Source organism: Lactuca virosa, chromosome 2 (assembly GCF_052849685.1).
Source record: "Lactuca virosa cultivar CGN04683 chromosome 2, Lactuca_virosa_CGN04683_v6, whole genome shotgun sequence".
Classification (NCBI taxonomy): domain Eukaryota; kingdom Viridiplantae; phylum Streptophyta; class Magnoliopsida; order Asterales; family Asteraceae; genus Lactuca; species Lactuca virosa.
In genome coordinates, this window is record NC_136427.1 from 162,870,068 (window position 1) to 162,892,023 (window position 21,956).

Genomic DNA, 21,956 nt, shown 5'->3' on the forward strand with positions numbered 1-21,956 from the left:
TCGTTACAAAGTTCCCTAGGAACTAGGCTGGACATGAGTACAGCCTACCATCCGCAGAGAAACGGGCAAAGTGAGAGGACTATCCAAACCTTGGAAGATATGCTGCGAGCCTGGGTGATCGACTTTGGGAAAGCATGTGATACTCATTTACCCCTTGTCGAATTTTCCTACAACAACACTTATCACACAAGCATAAAGGTTGCTCCATTCGAGGCCCTCTATGGCCGCAAGTGCAGATCCCCTCTGTGCTGGGCTGAGGTGGGTGATACCCAGTTAGGTAAAGGACGAGTTCCTGAAAGCACTCTCACAGCTCCGGAGATCATTTGGGAAACGACAGAGAAGATCGTTCTAATTCGTGAACGATTGAAAGCCTCTAGAGACCGACAGAAAAGCTACGCTGATAAACGAAGGAAACCGTTGGAATTCCAGATGGGCGACCGTGTTTTATTGAAGGTCTCACCCAGGAAGGGCTTGATACGCTTCGGAAAGCGTGGAAAGCTAAATCCAAGGTATATAGGGCCTTTTGAGATTCTCGCAAGAATCGGCCCTGTAGCTTACAAACTTAACTTACCGCGCGAGCTCAGTAACGTACATTCTACTTTCCACGTCTCGAACTTGAAAAAGTGTATGTCCGACGAGACTCTTGTAATCCCACTCGACGAGATCGAGATCAACGAGAGCCTCAAATTCGTGGAAGAACCAGTAGAGATCATGGACCGGGAGGTCAAGCAAACGAAGCAAAGCCGTATCCCGATAGTGAAGGTTCGCTGGAACGCCAAGCGAGGACCTGAATTCACTTGGGAGCGAGAGGATCAGATGAAACTGAAATATCCTCTTCTTTTTACTTAGTTATTTAACTACTTATTTGCTTAAACTCTAATTTCGGGACAAAATTCCTTCTAAGGGGGGGATGATGTGACAACCTGAAATTTCTATTCTGTACAACATTTCAATTCAATAGAAGTCAGAACAATTTCTGCTAACTTTCAAGCTTTTTGGAATAAGTTCGAGTCTTTTTAAGTTAGTACTTCAGGAGATACGAGGAGAGAGGATGCTCTAGGGTTTATTGTGCAACAATAAAGTCCCAAAGCTCCAAGAGTTTGGAGTTTACGGCCTAAACAAAGGTGTTTACGGCCGTAAACCCTAAATTGGGGGTATATATATGACACTTAGTCATTATTTACCATTTTTCACAAATTCAAGATCCAAACTCAATTCTCTCTCAAGTATCATCCAACAATTCTTCAAGATCTTCAACTTGTAAGTGTTTCTAGCCCTATTAAGTTGATATATTGCCTAATCTAGTGATTTAACACACTTCCATCCGTGAAATCATTCCAAAAGGTTAGATCTTCAAGTTTCACCAAGAACACCAAGAACACACACTAGTGTTCTTGGACTTTTAGCACCTTTTCAAGCCTCTATCTTGTAAGTACTTCTATCCTAGAGAGTAATAAGGCTTGTTATACTTCTATACATCAAGAAAACACCAAGGAAACCAAGGATCAAAGGTGTTTACGGTCCAAGAACACCTTGAACCGTAAACCCTAAAAAGGGTGCCAAAGTGTGCCCTAGTCCCTTCTAAGCCTTGGAAACTTGCATAGATCCCTTCCCTAATCAGTTAAGTACATGAAAACATCAAAAGACCATAAACCATTTGGGTTTATAGCCGTAAACCCAAAGGCAAATGGTCCAAGGACCGTAAACTCCATTTAGGAGTGAAATGGTGCCCTAATCACTTCCATAGGCTTATACTTCAAGTGGAAACGCTTCTAAGGACTTGTAGAGCTTCAAAATAACACATAGTCAAAGAAGCATGAGTTTACGGCCGTAAAGTCATGGGTTTACGACCATAAACTCAATGAGTTATGGTCACAAAACCGTAAACTCATATAAAGGGTTCCCTTGAACCCTAAACTCAATAGCAATGTCCTACGACATTTAGATGCAATCCTTAGCACTTATAACACTTATGAAAGGTGTTTTTCATGCCCTAGGATGTCTTAACTTTGTAAATTAGTTGTTTAAAGACTAATTGGATACATATATGTGTTATTATATGTTAACTAGGATCATTGTGTGTGTACAAGTCTTCACTTGACACGTAGCAATCCTATATCATCAGTTCATCCAAACCACTCACTACAGGTGAGTTCATACCCCTTAATTAACCTTTTAAATGTTTTTAAATGCTTTTATGGCGGGGGGGGGGGAATCCAAGTTGAATTATTATAGTTATTATATCAATCACATGTGATTAATAACTACCAAACAAGTGGATTTCTTACTTTTCAAACTGTGTTACCAAACTGTTTTACTTCAAACTATTTTACAAACTCCTTTTCATGTCAAATACTTTTACTTAAACTCTTTTAAACTTATATTCTGTTAAATGTGTATCTATATAGATATAGTTATATAAGTAGGATTGAAAGGACTTAGGACTGATAGCTCACCTTACTTCCTGTTCCTTGTTTGGTTGTGGACTTAGGGTATTAGGGTTATCTGTTCGAAGGTCGTTTGAATCCTAGTTATATATTATGTATAAGTATATAGATACAAAGGTTCCTTCTTTCATTCAGCTCCATACCTTTGGGTAGCAAGGGTATACATACATGTTCATACATTACTAGTAAGCTACTATAGGAGTAGTGTAGGAAGATACTAATACTATTGGTAGAACAATGAAACATACAAAGATTCAGTTCATACATGAAACAATACCATACAGAGTAGATAACAAACAATACGATACAGAGTAGATAACAAACAATACCATACAGAGAAAGAGATAACAAACAATACCATACAGAGTATATAACAAACAATACCATACAGAGAAAGAGATAACAAACAATACCATACAGAGAAAGAGATAACAAACAATACCATACAGAGAAAGAGATAACAAACAATACCATACAGAGAGAACATACAGGCTAGATAGAGGTAGAACATACAAAACAGCTAGCACATTCATTACATATACATTATTACAGTTATGTGAGCCAGCTAACGGGGCATGGCACTACCTGCCATGACCGTTTTTGTATCCAGAATATCCTTAAATGGGGAGCGTATGAGTTTGTGTATAGATCTATACTGGATTGACTATCCTACACCTTGCTACTCGCTACAGTGGGACTTGCAAGTCTACGGGTGCCAAACGTCATTTCTTACGACGTCCTACATCGTCGTTTTTCTATTGAGTTGGTAGCAGGATACAGGCCGATCACATGGTACTTTAAATAACAATTGGTTTAAAGTAGTTAGTACAGCAGTAGTTACTTAATACAACACTACAGTACTATTTTATTTTCCCTTTACATTTACTTTGTGATATTCACACAATAAACAATAATGTAAGAACTATATTTTTGGTTAATAATAGTCAGATTTGGGAAAATACACACTCTTACAAGAGACACACACACATATACTAGATGCCTTGGTAGAAGGCTACTTTTAGTAGGAAACATAGGGTTTTCTAGGAGAGTTCAAACAATTACAAACTTTTACAAAACTTATACATTACAGACTTACAAACACTTTCATACAAATGCAGACACTAATCTACTTATGATCTCACCAGCTTTAAAGCTGATAAACTCTTTCAAAATAACTTGTATTCTCAGGTCGCCAGTAGACAGGTACCGGAGCCAAGTTTTTGCGAAGATGGAGCTCGTTCAAGACTAATCTTTATTTTGATGTATATTATTTTTGGTGTCTATATAACTTGACATAACACACTTGTATGAAATTATATTATTAATGCAATGAATGATGTTGTTGCTTGTTTACTACTTTGCATTGTTGTGATACTGTACATGACGTCCTCCACCCCAAACGATTTCGCCGTTCCGGTTTTGGGGTGTGACAGTGGTTGGGTTTCACCATTGCTAGAGTTAGTGCTCATTCCACCTCCACTGGCACCACCAAAATTTACTTGAGCCATGGCTGCGTTTACAACCGCGGTCACAGCTGCTTGAAACATCACCGCCTCGAACTGTCGAGGGGGTGGTGGTGGTGGAGTTGGATTTGCAGGTCTGCCTCTGCTCGGACGCGGACGAGGCGGCACCTCTTACTGAAAGTTGATAGGCATGATGATAATAGTAATAACCAATTGCATATATAATGAGAGTGAATCATGGATTAAATCGCCATAGCCCAACCATCAAATAGAGACACAACAATAGAGTAGGAAAACACAAGAATAAAGACTTTCCAACAGATTAGGTAACTGCCAATTTTTTTACTGGTATTAATGATGTAAATGAGTTGGGGAAAAATGACCTAACAGTAGGTCTTACTTCAAACCATAAGGGGAAAATGTTGGCAGCTTAGAAACCTAGTTAAAGTACTTAAAAGATAGGAATGTTTTACAGATAAATGCTACATAAAGTACTGAAAAGAAAAGGCTAGTCCTTTAATAGCAGAACGGATGAGCAGATTATCCCCTACTAGCCACGGGCACCCCTTGCGCGAACTTTTAAGTCAGCCAGCTGTCACTCCAGGTGGAGAAGGTGCTGCTCGTACACTCGCTGGCGCACGCGATGCTCGATGACTTCAGCCCTAGTCTCAGCTAGTGCCTGCAATAGAGACTCGCGGTCTCCTTGGGCTCTCTCGTTAGCATCTTCTAGGAGGCGGATGTTGACATTACTCATCCTTGCGTTGGCGACTAGCTCCACAATACGGTTAAGGGAGGTTCTACCCTGAATTTCATTTCGAGCAACCCTACGGACTAGAATAGGCAGGACTCTGTCCGCTGTGCTTCCTTCGTTCAAGTTGTAGAAACCTTGGTCTCCATTGTATGGGATAGGTTGGTCTAGTTCCTGACTCCAAGTCTCCAAACTCTCCACCCACAGAGGTGTCGGGCCTTGAAATGTTGGGCGTTGGTTAGGGCTTGGGTTTGGAGCTACCAAGGGTTGGTCGTTAACTTCCGGCTCGAAGTCGGAATCCTCCGAGAGATTCTCTGCCAAGGCATCGGCCATTGGGATTTCTTAATCTCCCTCTGGCTCATCACCGAGCCATCCTCCATTGCCGTTGTTGGGAAAGTACGGGCCTCCGGGGATATGGAATCCAGCCATGATATCTACGCGAGAAAAGGGATATAAGAATCTTAAAATCTAATAGGCGTATTACCTAAGATAATTATAAGATGATTCCTTACTAGTTACTTCAATATCTACATAGTGCATACCAATTATATGGAATCAAGGTAGGATAGACCTTCGAATAAGTGACCCTAACTCTAAATCCACAACCAAACAAGGAACAGGAAGTAAAGCAAAGATCACAGATTCTAAGTCTATAACACCTTTAGCCACATATAACCGTAGCGTATCCACTTAGCAATTATTGACCTACTAGTAGAGACTCTTTTTGTTCTCAAATAAGTAATTATGGCAACAAAATACTCCTATAGTATTTTAGGTTTATGTTTTGTTCTATGGTTCTCATTGTAGTAGTGTTGGTAAGTTTTTAGACTTGTTGCAACACCACAATCATTCTTAGGCACATGCTAGTCACTCCTCGGAAAATATAGTTGATCAGGCTATATCCCCCAAGATTTGACTATATATCTCTAAGTCTAATTGTGTTGTCCAACAATCGTAATACTTTTGTTCTATCCTAGTGACACTGATTTTAGTATTTATGCAGGTATGTATACTTGGTTAAATATTTTATTATTTAAAAGAATAGACTCTTGGTCAGAGTGTTTTAATCCCGGTGCGTTTATAGTTTGTATATCTTTTATGGGTTGATATACTTGATTCACTATAAACAATGCTCTGATACCAATCTGTCATACCCCAAAACCAGAACCGCGGAAACGTTCTGGGGTGGAGGACTTCATGTACAGTATCACAACAAAGCATAATAGTAAACAAGTCACAACATCCATTGCATTAATAGAATAGTTTTAATACAAGCGTGTTTTGTAGTATATAAGACACCAAAAATGTATAATCAAAATAAAATATGAGTCTTGTATATGCTCCATCTTCTCAAAAGCTTCATCGGTACCTCTCTACTAATAACCTGAGAATACAAGTTATTTTGAAAGAGTTTATCAGCATTAACGCTGGTGAGTTCATAAGTATTTTAGTATCATTGCTTGTATAAAATGTTTGTAACAACGTAGTATAAATGTTCGTAGTTTTTTGTAACTGTTTGTAAATGTTTGAACTCCCTAGAAAATCCTATATTTTCTACTGGAATGTAGTCTTCTACGAAGACCCGACTGTTTGTATGTATGCTCTTTTGTGATGTAAGAGTTTCCCCCAGTAAAACTATCATTTATAAAAATATAGTTTAAGTCATCGTTAAGGTGAGATGATTTCAAAATACATGTAGTAGGGGAATGTAATGTTTGACCTCAGCAGTGACACTGCTGGCTATAAAGTGTATAAATGCAGACTCCAGGTAGTATTAAATGTACAATACACCTCGGGGAGTCTGTTTGCCTTTAATCCTTACTCAGTTAATTAAAGGTTTAAATGTGAACTCGTATGTAACCATGCTGATCGACGACTGAATAAAATATGACCCTCCGGTGTCATATGTAGTAAGGTGACATGTTGTCACCCCTTCGTCGTGTCGGCTGGGACTGTAGCTAGCAGTCGGGGTGTGCGAGTGTCTGTCGCGTATAGATCTATACACAAGATGCCCGCTATCCCTCCAGGAGACTCTGGTTACAAAGTGATACAACACAATGTCGTTGTATCCTTAAATGGTATGTCACATTAATTTATCGTCTCCAATTGTTTGTATAGTAAGTCATTGTGTAGTAATTTTTTCTTTGTACTATTGTATAGTATGTTTTCTTGTATAATGTATTGTATGTAATGTTTCTCATTATAGTACTTTTGTAATGACTCATAAATGTATTGACTCTTGTATGTATCGTTGTAATAGTAATAGTGAGTAGTAATCTCTTAACTATACCTATTATAGTTAACTAGTAATGTTGTTGGTATGCCTTTGATACTCAAAGGTACTGAACTGAAGTGAAAGCTTTTATATCCACACACATATCTACGATATATAACTAAGGTTTCAACGACATTCGGACAAATAACAGGATACCCGAAGTCCACAACCAAACACGGAACAGGAAATAAGGTGAACTATCAGTCCTAAGTCTTTCAAACTTTACTTATATAAATATATCTGTATAGGTATGAGTTAACAATAATGTGAGTTTAAAAGAGCTTGATAAAGGATTTAGCATTTAAAAGAGTTTAATAAAATGGTTTGAAGTGTTTGAAATCCATAAGTTTGATAACCATTTGAAAGCAATAGAAAATATTTCTGTTTGTTCTAGTTATTAATCATATGTGATTAATATAATAACTAGAATATTCGACTTGTATTCCCCCCCCATAAAAGCATTTAAAATAATTTAAAAGGTTGTTTAAGGGGTATGAACTCACCTGTTGTGAGTGTTTTGGATGGAAGTGCTGGATAGGATGCTAAGTGTCAAGTGAAGACTTGAGCACACACGGATCCTATTTAACATATAATGACACATATATGTATCTAATTAGTGATTAAGCAACTAATTAAGCAAGTAAAGACACCCTAGGACATGGAAAACACCTTGATTCAAGTGTTAGAAGTGCATAGGGTTGTATCTAAGGGTTGTAGGGCCTCACATGAGTTTACGGCCCATGGGTTTACGACCCAATGGGTTTACGGCCATAAACTCATGTCATGTTGATTTATTTGGTGTGTGTAAGGTCCTATAAGTTTCCAGTAAGTGTTCTAGGCTAAAGGCCAGGCCATAGGAAGAAGTTAGGGTCCATATGCACCCATTACTTGGGTTTACGTCCAAGGGAGATTGCATTGGCCGTAAACACCCTTCTGGACATGATTTCTTGATGTTTAACAAGGGATTCTAGTACATAACAAGCCAAGGGTAGTGTACTTACGTAGTAGAAGCTTGAGGGAGTGGTTAGAGCCCAAAAACACTAGTGTGTGTTTTTGGTGAAATGAAGAACACTTGAAGATCTAACCAAAAGAAGAGATTTCATGGATGAAATCAAGAGTGAATCAAGAAGAAGAGATGTATTAGCTCATGTATGGAAGGATTCACTTACATTTTTTAAGATTTGGAGCAAAACCTCAAGATCCTTGGGAGAGAATTTCGAGTTCTAGGCTTGGGAAAGTGAAAAGTGGCTAAAAATGACTAAGGGTCGTATATATAGCTGGAGTTTACGGCCTACATGGGTTTACGGCCGTAAACCCATGACCCTTGGCCGTAAACTCCTCTTTTGAGGGTTTATGGCTTGGTTGATGGGTTACAACTTCAATTGGCACTTTTGTTCACTTATTCCCTTGATGTACTAAACTCAGAATGCTCAAATAGACTTTACATAGCACTAAAAGTTAGTAGGAAAAAGTCTAACTTTGAATGGATTGAATGGTTTGTATGAGATTGAAATTTCAGGTTGGCACAGACAGGTTGAGAATGTTGGGTGTTGTTATTTCAAGGAACTTTGCTATTGACTGGGTTCTTCAGTCATTTCCTGATTCATATAGTGATTTTATTAAAGATTACTATATGACAGATCATGACATGACCCTAATAGATCTTTCTTATTTGCTGATTGCTGCTGAATCAAAATGATTTGGCGCAAGAATCAAGCAACTCTGGGTGGAATATCTACTTCTCAAACTTCCATGGACATGGACAATGGTAACACTGGAAGTCCAGAAAAACTTTCTCTTCCCAATGGAAAGGGATCAGCCTTGGTCAACCCGGTTGACCGGAAGGTAAAGAGAAAGTTTAAGTCTGAAATAGCCTGTTGTACCATTCCCAAAGAGTCTATATGTTTTCATTGTGAAGGAAAAGGGAATTGGAAACGAAATTTCCCTAGCTACCTGAAGGATCTGGAAGAAAAGAAGAATCAAAAGTTTGACTCTGGTTCAGGTAAGCCGACTATCTAACTCTGTTAAGTTCCTAATTGCTTATTATTATTACATGATGTGACTAAGTTACATTTTGATGTTTTGCAGGATCAACCAAAGGGAAGGAAACTTAAAGTAAAAGTATGTTGAATCTGATCGCGAAGATGGATTTCTATCGTATGGTTGAAGATCGGATTTTTGAGCTACTACTTAGGAGATATGATAGATTGCTAGAAAAATATGTAATAGCATAGTTTTCACTTCAAGTTGCATTGTAACGGAAAAGTTTTTCCGCATTTTTAAATAAATAAAATTTTGTTTTATCTTAATTATATCTCCTTGCAATGCATTTTATGAAAAATTGATATTTGTATGGTTCTAGCAATAATGGAAATGTGAATTTGATTCTATCATTTGTGGTAGTGCCCAAATTTACCAAATAAGGAATATTCTCATCAACCAAGTTTCATTTGGACCAAAACTTGGAATCATGCAAGTTGTATAGTACGATGACTGAAAACTTTCATCTTTGGAAAATTAAGACTAATTCCTTGATCACATGTATATGTGAGTCAAGTGAAGGACTAAGGTATACAATACACAGTCTTGTGCACTTGCTAAGGTCCACCACAAAAAGTTGACAAGACTATTCGTCATGAGTTACTAAGGTTGAGTAAATATGGTTATACTTAACAGTTTAAGTATAATTCCGCATCATTGAAAAATTCGATGTATGGCAGAACGAATACGAAGAATCAAATTAAACATGAAGATAAAAGTTTCTCAAATCTGAAAAGATGGGAGAGCACTTTAGTATCATGTTTTGTGATCATCTTAATGATTTATAAATCATATCACAATTGGTCCTCTAAGAATATCTTAGTGCATTTCTATGGCTAAGAAGAGGAATCAAGAATTGCTGAAATGATTGAATCAAGGAGATGAGTCATACTTCGTTCCAAAAACAAGTCTTAGAGTCATACTCCAAGACGGTAAGTAGAGTGACATATCTTAAAGAAAGATTTATAAACACTTGTCAAATGTAAGAGTAAAAGTGTCCTACTCTTGTACATTTAATTGGTAAGTTGTGATGTTTTGGTTAAAACAAAGACCAACTAAGGCCAACTGTGTCAACTGTTTGTCTTGATAAAGAATCCCCACAATCTATTGAATATTTGACAAGATAGTCTTATATTTCAAAAGGACAGTGGGAGTCTTAAGGATCTTGAAAAATTTCAAGATTTAATCAAGTATAAAAATAAAATAAAAACCTGTAGTTTGACACTAGCACACGACATGAAGTTTTATAACCTATCGGGTTGACATTTATGTGCCCATTCCAGCTAAAGTTGGCTTTGCATAGAGGTTCTGAGAGTTCTCAATTGGTTGCATAACTACTTGGAAGCAATGGCAGGACCTGTACTGCCAGGTGGCAAGAAGTTAAAATTGCATAAGTTCAGTCCATATGAGTTTGAATTTGTCTTTAACCTTATCTTGTGATTATGGTTTTGACAAATTCACATGGATAAGAACACATACACCATAAAATCTAAGGGTCATAAGGTTTCTCTCCGATTCATGAAAAATGATGGTGAGGATACACTTTCACCAAGTATATTTTAAGTAAGATAGCAATTGTGATCTTTGCATTCTCAAAGTCGTTAGTGGAGCATGCGTGGTTAACCGGCACACTAACATGGACTTATCATAAATGAAAAGATCTAAACAATTGAGACAATGATTACGGCATCCCTCTTCATAGTTCTTAAATTGTTTAGACACACCTATGAGCTATCTTAGATAAGGTGTATGAAATTGATAAAGTCTTATCAAAGCAACCTAGGATCAGAAATCTGAACTTTGGTAAGAAAGTCAATAAAGTATTTTTTTTCTAGAAGTCCAGCTGATTTCTGAGTACATGTCAAAGCTAGTGGGAGCATAAGTGTTATGCTGATAATCATCATGTTAGTGGGAGCATGATAATTATAATAAGTTTTGCAAATTAGCAATGTTAATTATAGAAAACAAAAGGTTTCAATTGGGAAAAGTTGTTTTACTATAGTTAAGGGAGAAGAAATTATACTTCATTTCAATTATAAAAGCTTAGATTGAGGTTGTAATCATCTTTAGTCAAAGGATATATATTTATATGAATTTTATGTTGGATTGGCTCAACATAAAGAAATTCTATATATGGGTCCATTATTTGCGTTCTAAAATTCGATTATGGTTACGGCATCGCTTTTCATAATCTGAATTATGAGAACTTGGCAAATAGAATGGGTCAATTATTTGCGTTCCAAAATTCGATTATGATTACGACATCCCTTTTTCATAATCTGAATTATGAGAACTTGGCAAATAGAAATAGAAATATTGTAGCAAAAGAGTAGTCTAGTATCATGTCTTTATGTGAGTCATCATGAATCGTGTCTCATATGCTTCGGATATAGGATCGATTGCATGTGTTATAATATTTTCTAAACTTTTCCAAATGATCAGGGGATTAAGAAGGGAAAAGTCTAGAATTGGATATGACTAAAATGATTAAGCAATTGTCGAGGACAATCTAAGGTTTACCAAAGATTGGTTGCTCAGGGAAAATTGGAAGTATAGTGTTAAATTTTTTGGAAGGACCTAATTGACATATTCTGAAAGGAGGTAATTCTTGTTCAGAAGTGATAGTCAAAAATGGGAATATGGAGTTTTCTCCATAGATGGAAGTTATCTGGGTAAGATTAGAAAACTTAATGCAAGGAAGATGTTCAGAGCAGTGTACTTTGAGACTTCGTTTCTATGGAATTGATCTCCATTGGAATACCCTGTAATGACTGGTGACAAGTCTTTGTGACTTTGTACATTACAAGAGGGTAGTGCATATAAGTTTTAAAATCTAATAAATGATAGGAATTTGGAATTCTTACATTTTTCGATAAAAATTTGGGAGTGTGAAATTAGAATCATTGAAATTATGTTCAATTGGTTTATTTCACAGAGTAAGGATCATAGACAAACATAGAGTGCATACTATGTGTATGGCAAAGCTATTGTTTGAAAAACGTAGTGAACATGCTTGGAGCATGAGACAACTAGTGTTTTTTTTTTTAATTCAAGTATAAAGTTAATAAAACCCGAAACAATGAATAATGAGTAATCAATATCGTGATAATTAAAAGGTGTTCTATTTATATTCATAGGGTTTGATACCATATTAGATTCATTTATTCTTGTGTTTCACTTTGCATGTTTTGACTTCCAGAATAACTAAGTCGCTCTTCTTGAATGACTAAGTTATTCAAACCATCAACAGTCGGTCATATGTTGGAAGTAGATATGAATTAAGACTGTCATGAGTTGGTTGAAGAGGTCTAAGATGTTGGACATGGCCTCAACACTCATGAGTACTCATAAGTTCTGAGTATTGGATTCAACCCACTCTCGCTGGTATCACTTCATGGAATTTATCTCGAGTTATCGTGAGACGGTAATATCATATAAGTCTTCAAACCTAAAGATATGTCTTGTTGTCTATGAGTTGGTTATACATAGATCGTGCGAAAATGCATTGGTAACTCGATGTTATAAAACGTGCGTTTATGTGTGATTTAACAAGTAGTAGAACAAGCATATGAGTCGAAGTTTATCTGTTCCTTCTTGGATTAGAATCGATATCTGGGACCCTCGATAATTTTGTTTTGACCTATGTATCGGGCCCGGTCAGAACCTAATTGATGTGTTCAATTTAGTTGTATGTCAAACAAATCGGAAATCGGGAAACAAATTGTTGGACAATAAGTAAGACATTGTTCCATGTATTTTTCCAGTTGATATCTAGAACAGAGGATTATATGATCACTTATCTTAAATGGCGTATCTTCATCTTCTCAGTTCCGAGAGACCTTGAAAGAGCTACGATTGCTAATCGGTTCCTGAAGTCATACTTGCAGTTATAGTTATTAGACTTATCCAAGTGGGAGACTGTTGGATAAGGTGTCTAAGTCCATAACTATTTTTGGTATGTACTTGACCCGGTTGGCATGGTCCATTTGGGTTGCATGGCATCATGCATTTGGATAGACTAATATGAGAGAATGAGAGAAATAACACTTATGGTTTATTAATATATTATAAGTTCTAATATATTATTAATATTATTTAACTAGTATTGATCAAGAATTAATCTAGAGTTAATTAAGTGATCAAAAGATAACTAATTAAATATATGGGTTGATTATGTAAATCATCCATAACTTGTATAGTGGGCTAAAGGCTCCATAGATTATCAAGTTGGGCTACCACCCATAGGATGCTCCATGGATGCTAGATAGGATTATGAACCTTGGAAATCATATTTTGCATGAATTTTAGACAAACATAGATCTAAGGTTTATTAGGGTTGCATGTACACTTAGGAGTGTTAGAATGCTCAAAACTCATCAACATCATCATGACTTAATCACCAGTTGACACCTTTGCCATACTTAACGGAGAATGGAGGGAATATTCTAGTTCCATTACTAATCCGTTAGGATTCAATCCAAGGACTGAGTCTTCATAATTCTTTAGCCTGCTTGATCAACATTGAAAGTGTGATGAGAAACATGAGCATCATGTTGCTCCATTGTCTTCTAAGATGTCATTAACCTCCAGAAGTGTCATTGATCAAATTGAGTTGTTTGTTGAATGTTGGAATTTGTCTTGAACTTGAAGATGTACAACCAAGTGTTCATGATAGACCATGGATGAATTTCATGTGTCATTGAGAACTTGGACGTGCCTTCATTGTACATGATGTTCCATGAGCAATCTTGTTGAGCCATCAATGTGATCATGTTGATCCATTGACTTGAGTTGAGCCACCAATTATTCATGTTGATCCATCAACTTCTTGTTGAGCCATAAAGTTGTGGATGAACCAACAATGTTTATGATCAGCCATCAATATTCCAGAAGATCAATCAATATCTTGATGCTCCACATATGATCTAGATGTGCCATCTGAGATCATGATAGTCCAACTTGTTTTCAGCAGGTGCTTCATGTAAGCTGCAAGTGCTCCATGTTCAGCCAGTGCTCCATGTGTTTAACAAGTGCTTCAAGTTAACTTCAAGTGCTCCATGTCAACTTCAAGTGCTCCATGTTCACTTCAACTGCTCCATGTTCAGTTCAAGTGCTCCATGTCAACTTCAAGTGCTCCAACATCTGATTCTTCAAACACTTGTTGAATCTTCAGGATCTTTCCAACCTGAAACATTTTGATAATGTTTATTAGAAAATGTAAATAAATACTCAACTTATTTCAAGTGACAATCACATAAAAATATTTCCAATAAACCATGTCGACACGACATGCCAAAAATTGGATTGTGCGCAAATCCCAAGCCACGCCTGAAAAGCTAATGAATACCGCTCTGATGTTCGAACTCCCAATAACCAAGGACAACCAAACCCTAGCCTGCTATGAACAATAATTCCATAACCAAAATTTGAGGGTACCCATACCCAGAAACCAAAAGGTACAATGTATAGATTTTGACGATAGGTTGACACATCCATTGACATCCACAGATACAACTCGAAATTTTCGAAGAACCTTAGCTATTGACGATGAATGAAATAACTAACGATCAAGAATGAATTGAAAACTAATCCAATGATCTAATACACTACTAAACAAAACCCATGTGGAACTAAACATACCTAACTCTGAAGCTGATTTTCCAATCAACAGCTAACTGGACTAGACTATAGATAGCCATCTATGCAACAAGCTGACAATTCCCTCAATAACGGATTCTCAGCCTGAGCGACCCAAACGCCTCTTTCTCTATTGATCCGCATTATCAGCAGGAACCACTGGATATAAATAGTTTCTTGTCCAATAACTTCTTGTAGCGAAGACAACTCGTACATTCCTGAGCACATATATCTGATGGCAACTTTACCTGCACCCGATTTTCACCAAATCTTGAACCAAAATCTCGCATAGACGAACCACAAATACATGTGACCCCTTCTTCTGAAACCATAAACTCTAACATGCCGATGATCCTCCATGCAGAATATCCCATTCTCCCCCACTTTGGATTCAAACTAGCACCAACTGACATTGAAAACTGGCCAAAACTCAAACCGGCTCAACCATATGCATACCATCCCTGATTCTCAACATGTAAATAACAACACAAGATGATCCTCCAGATATGGACCAACCAACCTCAAAGAGATTTCGAATCTCTGATGGAGACCCCGGAAACTTTCCAAACCTAACCGCCCCTAACACTAATAATCCATTGCAGATGCTCAAGCAATAATTATGTCGGTCTATTCATATCACCGATTCCTTATTTAGAAACAAATGGTCTACCACACACCACGCCTATAAATCTCCAGCAAACATTTAACAGCGAGCATCATTCATAAATTCAAGAGGCATCATTATCATAGTCGGTATACATTAGGGACAACAAAACTTGTCCTTCCCAATTCTCCTTCCGTGATCACCTGAAACAATCAACTCGCACCTGATTTAACTAAACTCAAAGGAAACAGACCCTTGATCACATCTCAAGGCAATCATACCACAAGAATCTTCTGGTGTATTCCCACACTTCCACACTTGACGCCAAAACCGCAACTATCTAGCTCCATGCTGAGTCTACATTCGAACCCTGAGAATCTAATACCTTCTTTCACTCTCACCTCTGAACACGGAAAGCTGTAAGAACATAACCCCCTTTGTAGTTAGGGACATTTCAATCCATCAATCAATGACCTAACCTCCAGTTGCAACCCTTTATCCAATCATCACAATCTCTTCCTTGTTGAGTCTCGCGACTCAACTGGCACTACCTCGAGTAAGGCCCTCGAGACCTCAAAATCAACTAACTCACCTAGGTTTGCATCATTCAAACCCAGACTGACATGGCTATTAAGGCATAAACAATCACCAAACTTATCCTCAGCCTGAACAACCATAACTGATAAAGCGAATAATACTGGAACACATTGCAATGAATCATGGTGCCAATTGATATAATCTACCCTCAATCAGCTCCTTACAATCCTCGAAAATTTTCTAGATTCAAGTATAGATTCTATGCTTTCATTAGTACAGGCCCAATACTACCTTCCACACCTATCCGTACTTTTTCAAGTATCGTTCCGGATCCTCTAAGTAACTACTCATGTCCACTACCATCATATCCAACCACATATACCTGTTCACAAACGAATACCCACCGCTACACAACACATCAATTCCTCTAAGGCACTTCCTAGGCTCTCTTAGGATTCTAACCTCACCCTACCATCAGCTGCTGAAGAACCACTACTAATATCAACTAACTACTTCATGAATATAATTACATGCTCCAATATTATTTAACCTTAACTGTATGTAACTTAACATGTCCACTTAATTTTTAGATCACAACAACATGAGTCCCACAAAGCACAAAGCAAGCAACATTCAGGCAGTAATACCCTAAAACATAAAGGCATCCAACTCATTAGCTACTACGATGCTAGGAACTTCCACTAGCATTGTCGGTTGCGTTATGCATGCAAGTTATACACAAAACGGAATCACATAGACTGTCGAATGAATGAATCTACCCTAAGCCCACACCCATACAAGGAACACGAAATAAGGCCAAACCAATCCTTCTAGGGCTATATGATCCTAATCGTATATAATTTTTAAAGCATACACTTATCAATAAATTCCATCAACATTGATTCCAAATCTAACATAACATCTAATTCCTCGTGGGCTACAAGGCATCAGAATCAGGCAATTCTATCGAATATCTGGAATCCATACTAGCATGCAGTTCCAAAACCTCAATCATCAAGTATATACATGCATCTCTCATAATATTTTATCATGTAATCCTGAGCATATCATTAGCCCTAATCTAGCATGCAATTCTCATATACTCAAACAAAAACAATAAAAAAACACATGTATGGGTATTTTAGGAATTACTTACTTGAGCTAGGCTGATGGCATGCATCGCACCCATTTTTGATAAAAAACTTTGGAAAATCATTTTTCTTTTTGAAAGATTTTACAAAATCCTCAGTTTGAGTTTAGAGACACCCGAGAGTTTGTCCGAATCCCTCAAACCAAGGCTCTGATACCAACTTGTTACTTCCCAAACATAACAAGAAAAATTTTCATTTTTATTAAGTCAAAACCATTCATTTATTATTCCAAAAGATGGTCAGAGTAAAAGTACCCTCAAAACATCAGAGTGAAATCATAAACAATCCTTGTGGAATAATTTCCAAGGGATGCAACACAATCAAGTCGGGCCTTTCCTATCGAAACCAGTAGTACCTGAAAACATTTAAACATAAACCGTAACCACAAAGCTTTGTGAGTTCCCCAAAATACCACATATAATACAAATCAGTGGGCCCCGCCCTAGGGTATGTTTTAACCTGATACTTATGAATAGGCCCCGCCTTCGGGTATATTTCAACCCCATCATGCCAAAGTGGGCCCCACCCAGGGGTAGATTTCCACGCAATAAAAAGATATGGGCCCCGCCCTCGGGTATATTTCAACCGAACACACAATAGTGGGCCCCATCCTGGGGTTAATTACAACCCGAGCATGGAACACCTATAATCACAAAACAGCAATCATATCATGCAAGAGTCACAAAGACATCTAGCATATACAAATCCTAGTGGGTCGGCATTAGTGCCTTCGACCAATGGGTACAATGAGGAGACTCACCTGAACTACCTAACAGAAGCCCAACAACTACCTCAACATCAGGATAACCCACCCAACTTCCTAAAACCAAACTGAGACTAATCCTTAGTCAAATACTCCATTCCACCCATGTTTGACCCATAGTCAAACTGGTCAAAAAGACAACGGTCAGCTTAGACAAAGTCAACGTCACATTGTGACCATTCCTTGGTTATGATTCTGGACACCATCATGTGGTGGCACATCCTGTCATGTCGTGATGTAACATACACGTTTTGAAATCGTGTTATGTAATTTAAAAAGTTAATAATATTATGAAGTAGTATGTGAAATTGAGTGTTGAGTTCTAACCGATAGTTTTTACTAGAAATAAAGTAAAACTATGTTTAGAATCACTCATAAAATATTGGACGTCTTATGGGATTCCGATTAAAAGCCAAATAGTGAAATTTAGCGAAAATATAAAATTTAAAATAAGTAAACATTTCTTATTAAAAGTTGTAGATAATCTCATTAGAAACATGTAGGCGAAAACCTCGTCGAAATCCGAGTTATAACGAAGAAGTTATGACCAATCGAAGATCCGCGATAAAACCGGCACGGTGCCGAATGACGTAAAAAGTGAGTTTTTTATAAACTACTTTTTAGCCTTATCGATCTAAATGAAAGTCGTAGTATTCGTTAAAACGAGAATTTTGATAAAAAGAACGCCAAAATCTGACTTCGTGTGAGGAAGTAATGATTTTTCTAAGTTTCAGCTTAGTAGTAGACAGCTAAAAACTCGAATTTTAGATCGAGTGATTTTTAGCCGACACAACCTAAACGAGAATCGAAGGTCACGTCAATAGTAGTATAACGGTAAAAAGTCTGACTAAAACGGACGTCGGATGAAGAAGTTATGAATTTTTAACGGATTTACCAGTCCCGGTCTGTTAAAAATAATAATATAAAAATAAATTCAAAATTTTCCGACGAAGTCTAAACCAAAGTTGTAGAGCATAAATTTCTCTACGCGTGCATATAAAGAACGTCAAAAATGGAGCCCGGATGAGAAAGTTATGGATATTACAAGATTGGGCACAATTTTCGAGAAAAATCGCTTGAATAGTGCTAGCCACATCACCCTCGCTCTGAGCTGGCCACGTGTCTGAAGCTGCTGCGTGGCACGTCCGAGAAGCGATGCGTGTCGCACAGGTGTTTGAAGCTGGTCACGTGATCTCGCATGCTTCCCTCGTGACCCGACCCGTGTGTTGGTTCCTGATTCGACCGAGGATCTGGCCAAATCCAAAGCGCACACCTGTCCGAACCGAGCCTGGCCCTGCTGCCACCTGTTCCGAGCCTCGCAGACAGCTGCCCTCTCCCCCTCGCTTCGGATCCGAGGCTCGCACCTATATAAGGGGTGTGAGACCTCCCGAATAAATGTTTGAAATTTGGCAATTTTCACCCCTAAACTTATATTTCCTCTACTTCCACCTCCCCCGAAGCCCCGATATTAATTCCAACGCCTGAAACGCGCCCCAAAATTTCCGAGAAGCCCGAAAAAATTATCTTTTCGGTTTTGAAGCCCAACCCTCGCAGGGCCCGGTTTTCAACGAAGGAAGTCATATTTAGAGCCGAAATGCTGCACAAATTATTATTTAGACCCCCGGTTATTTCAAGGTGAGTTTAATATATAGGAACAATTGTATGTTATGTGTTATATGTGCTATGTGCTTTTCCATGTATCATCTCGTGTTATTATTTCCGCTATTTTTATAGCAAGGCTGTACCTCTGACCACGAAGTGTATGACATAGGCATCACTTGGGTATTGGTATGAACCGTTGACCATAGGCATCACTTTGGCTTCGGCAGTATTCTAAGATAAGGTTGAGAGCCTGCATATTCTAGCAAAATGATATTCCTGACTATTTTTCGTGTTGTTTTTATTCATTATTTTTAATAGCAAATGAAATACCTTTGACCATGTGATCAGTGAAAGGACTTAGATTCATATTGGTACTGGTATGTAGCCTCTGGCCATGTAGAACATGTCTCCGTAAGAGAATGATTTCTATTCTATGGTATTGGCAAAAGGTTAAACAGAGCTATAAGCCTGAAATCTACTAAAAGGTTAATCCGAAGTTGTATGTCTTCTGTGCCATTTGGGCCAAAGCTTTATTAATTGTATATCAAGTATGGAAATTGTTATGTCTCATTGATTGATATGGAAAGCTTTTCAAATTATGCCTTTGTTGATTCTGTTGGGTTTTGAGCATTCTAACACTCCTAATTGTACATGCAACCCTAAATACCTTGGATCTATGTTTTCTCTATTATACATGCAAATATGAATTTCCAAGGTATTCATCCTAACTAGCATAATAACATTGATTCATATGAATATATCAAGTTAGAATTACATACCTCTTTGATGTAGAATGACTTCATGAATCTTGAGTGCCTAGTGCCCCAAGTGTGACACCTCAAATGGTTCACACAACACCAAATACACTTGGAATCACTTAGAGAGAACATCACACTTCATAAAAATCTGCTAGCCCTCTTTTGTTCACACATAGTGGCCGATTTTGTCAACAACAAGATGCTTATATAGTTAGTGACAATTAGGCTAAACCCTAATTGTCATGGCTTTCCATTTCCTTGGATCCATGGGTTCAAACATACCATGGAGCATCCATGGAGCATCTTATGGGTTTTAGCCCAACTTGACAATCCATGGAGCATTAGCCCACTATACAAGTATGGGTGATTTACACAATCAACCCATATATTTAATTAGTCTTCTTTTGATCACTTAATTAATTCTAGATTAATTCTTGATCAATACTAATTAAATAATCTTATTAATATATTATAACTTATAATATATTAACAAACCTTTAGTGTTATTTCTCTCATTATTAGTCTATCCAAATGCATGATGCCATGCAACCCAAATGGAACATGTCGGGTCGGGTCAAGTCTTACCAATTATAGTTATGGACTTAGACATTAATCCAACAGTCTCCCACTTGGATAAGTCTAAAACTATTATTGCGTATGACTTCAAGAACCGACTGGCAATCGTAGCTCTCAAAAGCTTCCGTCGAACTCTGACCTTGCCGATGATCTCTGACCTTTGTCAATGACTTGTCCATTAGATAAGTGATCATATATTCCTCCTTTCTAGATATCATATGGACCGAGACACGGATTATCAATCATTCTCTCAGTCCATTTGTTGTTTCCCGATTTCCGATTTATGATGACTGACTGATTGAACAAATCAAATCAGTCTTGGCTTGGCCAAGCACTCACATGTGTCATCACTAAATCATCGAGGGCCCCACAGATATCACTTTTATCCCGAAGGTAAAAGGAATGGATAAACTTCGACTCATATGGCTTGTTCTACTACTTGTTGAATCATACACAAAGGCACGTTTTATAACATCGAGTTACCGATGCGGTTTCGTGCAATCAAGGTATAATCAACTCATAGTAACAACTCATATCTCTAGGTTTTAAGAATATAAGATATTATCCTCTCATGATCACTCGTGATAAAATCCATGAAGTGATTCAAATGAGCGTGAGTTGAATCCAATACTCAGAACTTATGGGCACTCATGAGTGTTGTAGCACTGCTTTGTCTAACATCTTAGACCTCTACAAGACAACCCATGACAGTCTTGATTCATATCTACTTCCAACATATGACCGAATGTGGATATTTTGAATAACTTAGTCATTCGGGAAGAATAACCTAGTTTATTCTGGAAGTCAAAACATACAAAATGAAACACAAGAATAAATTAATCAAATATGGTATCAAACCCTATGAATAGAAATAAGACACTTTTATTTATCAGCATACTGATTACTCATTATTCATTGTTTCAGTTTCATCAACTTTATACTTGCATTAAAAACACTAGTTGTCCCATGCTCCAAGCAAGTACACTATGTTTTTCAAAACAATAGCTTTGCCATACACCAAGTATGCACTCTATGTTTTTCTATGATCCTTACTTTGTGAAATAAACCAATTGAACATAATTTCAATGATTCTAATTTCACACTTCCAAATCCTTATCGAAAAATGTGAGAATTTCAAATTCCTATCATTTATCGAAATCTGTTTAGATTTTAAACTTATATGCACTGACCCTCCTGTAATGAATATGTACAAAGTCACAAAGACTTGTCAACAGTCATTATAAGGTATTCCAATAGAGTTCAACTCCATGGAAACTAAGTCTCATATTCAAAGTACATTGCTTTGAACATGCTTCTTGCATTAAGATTTCTAATCTTACACAGATAACTTCCAC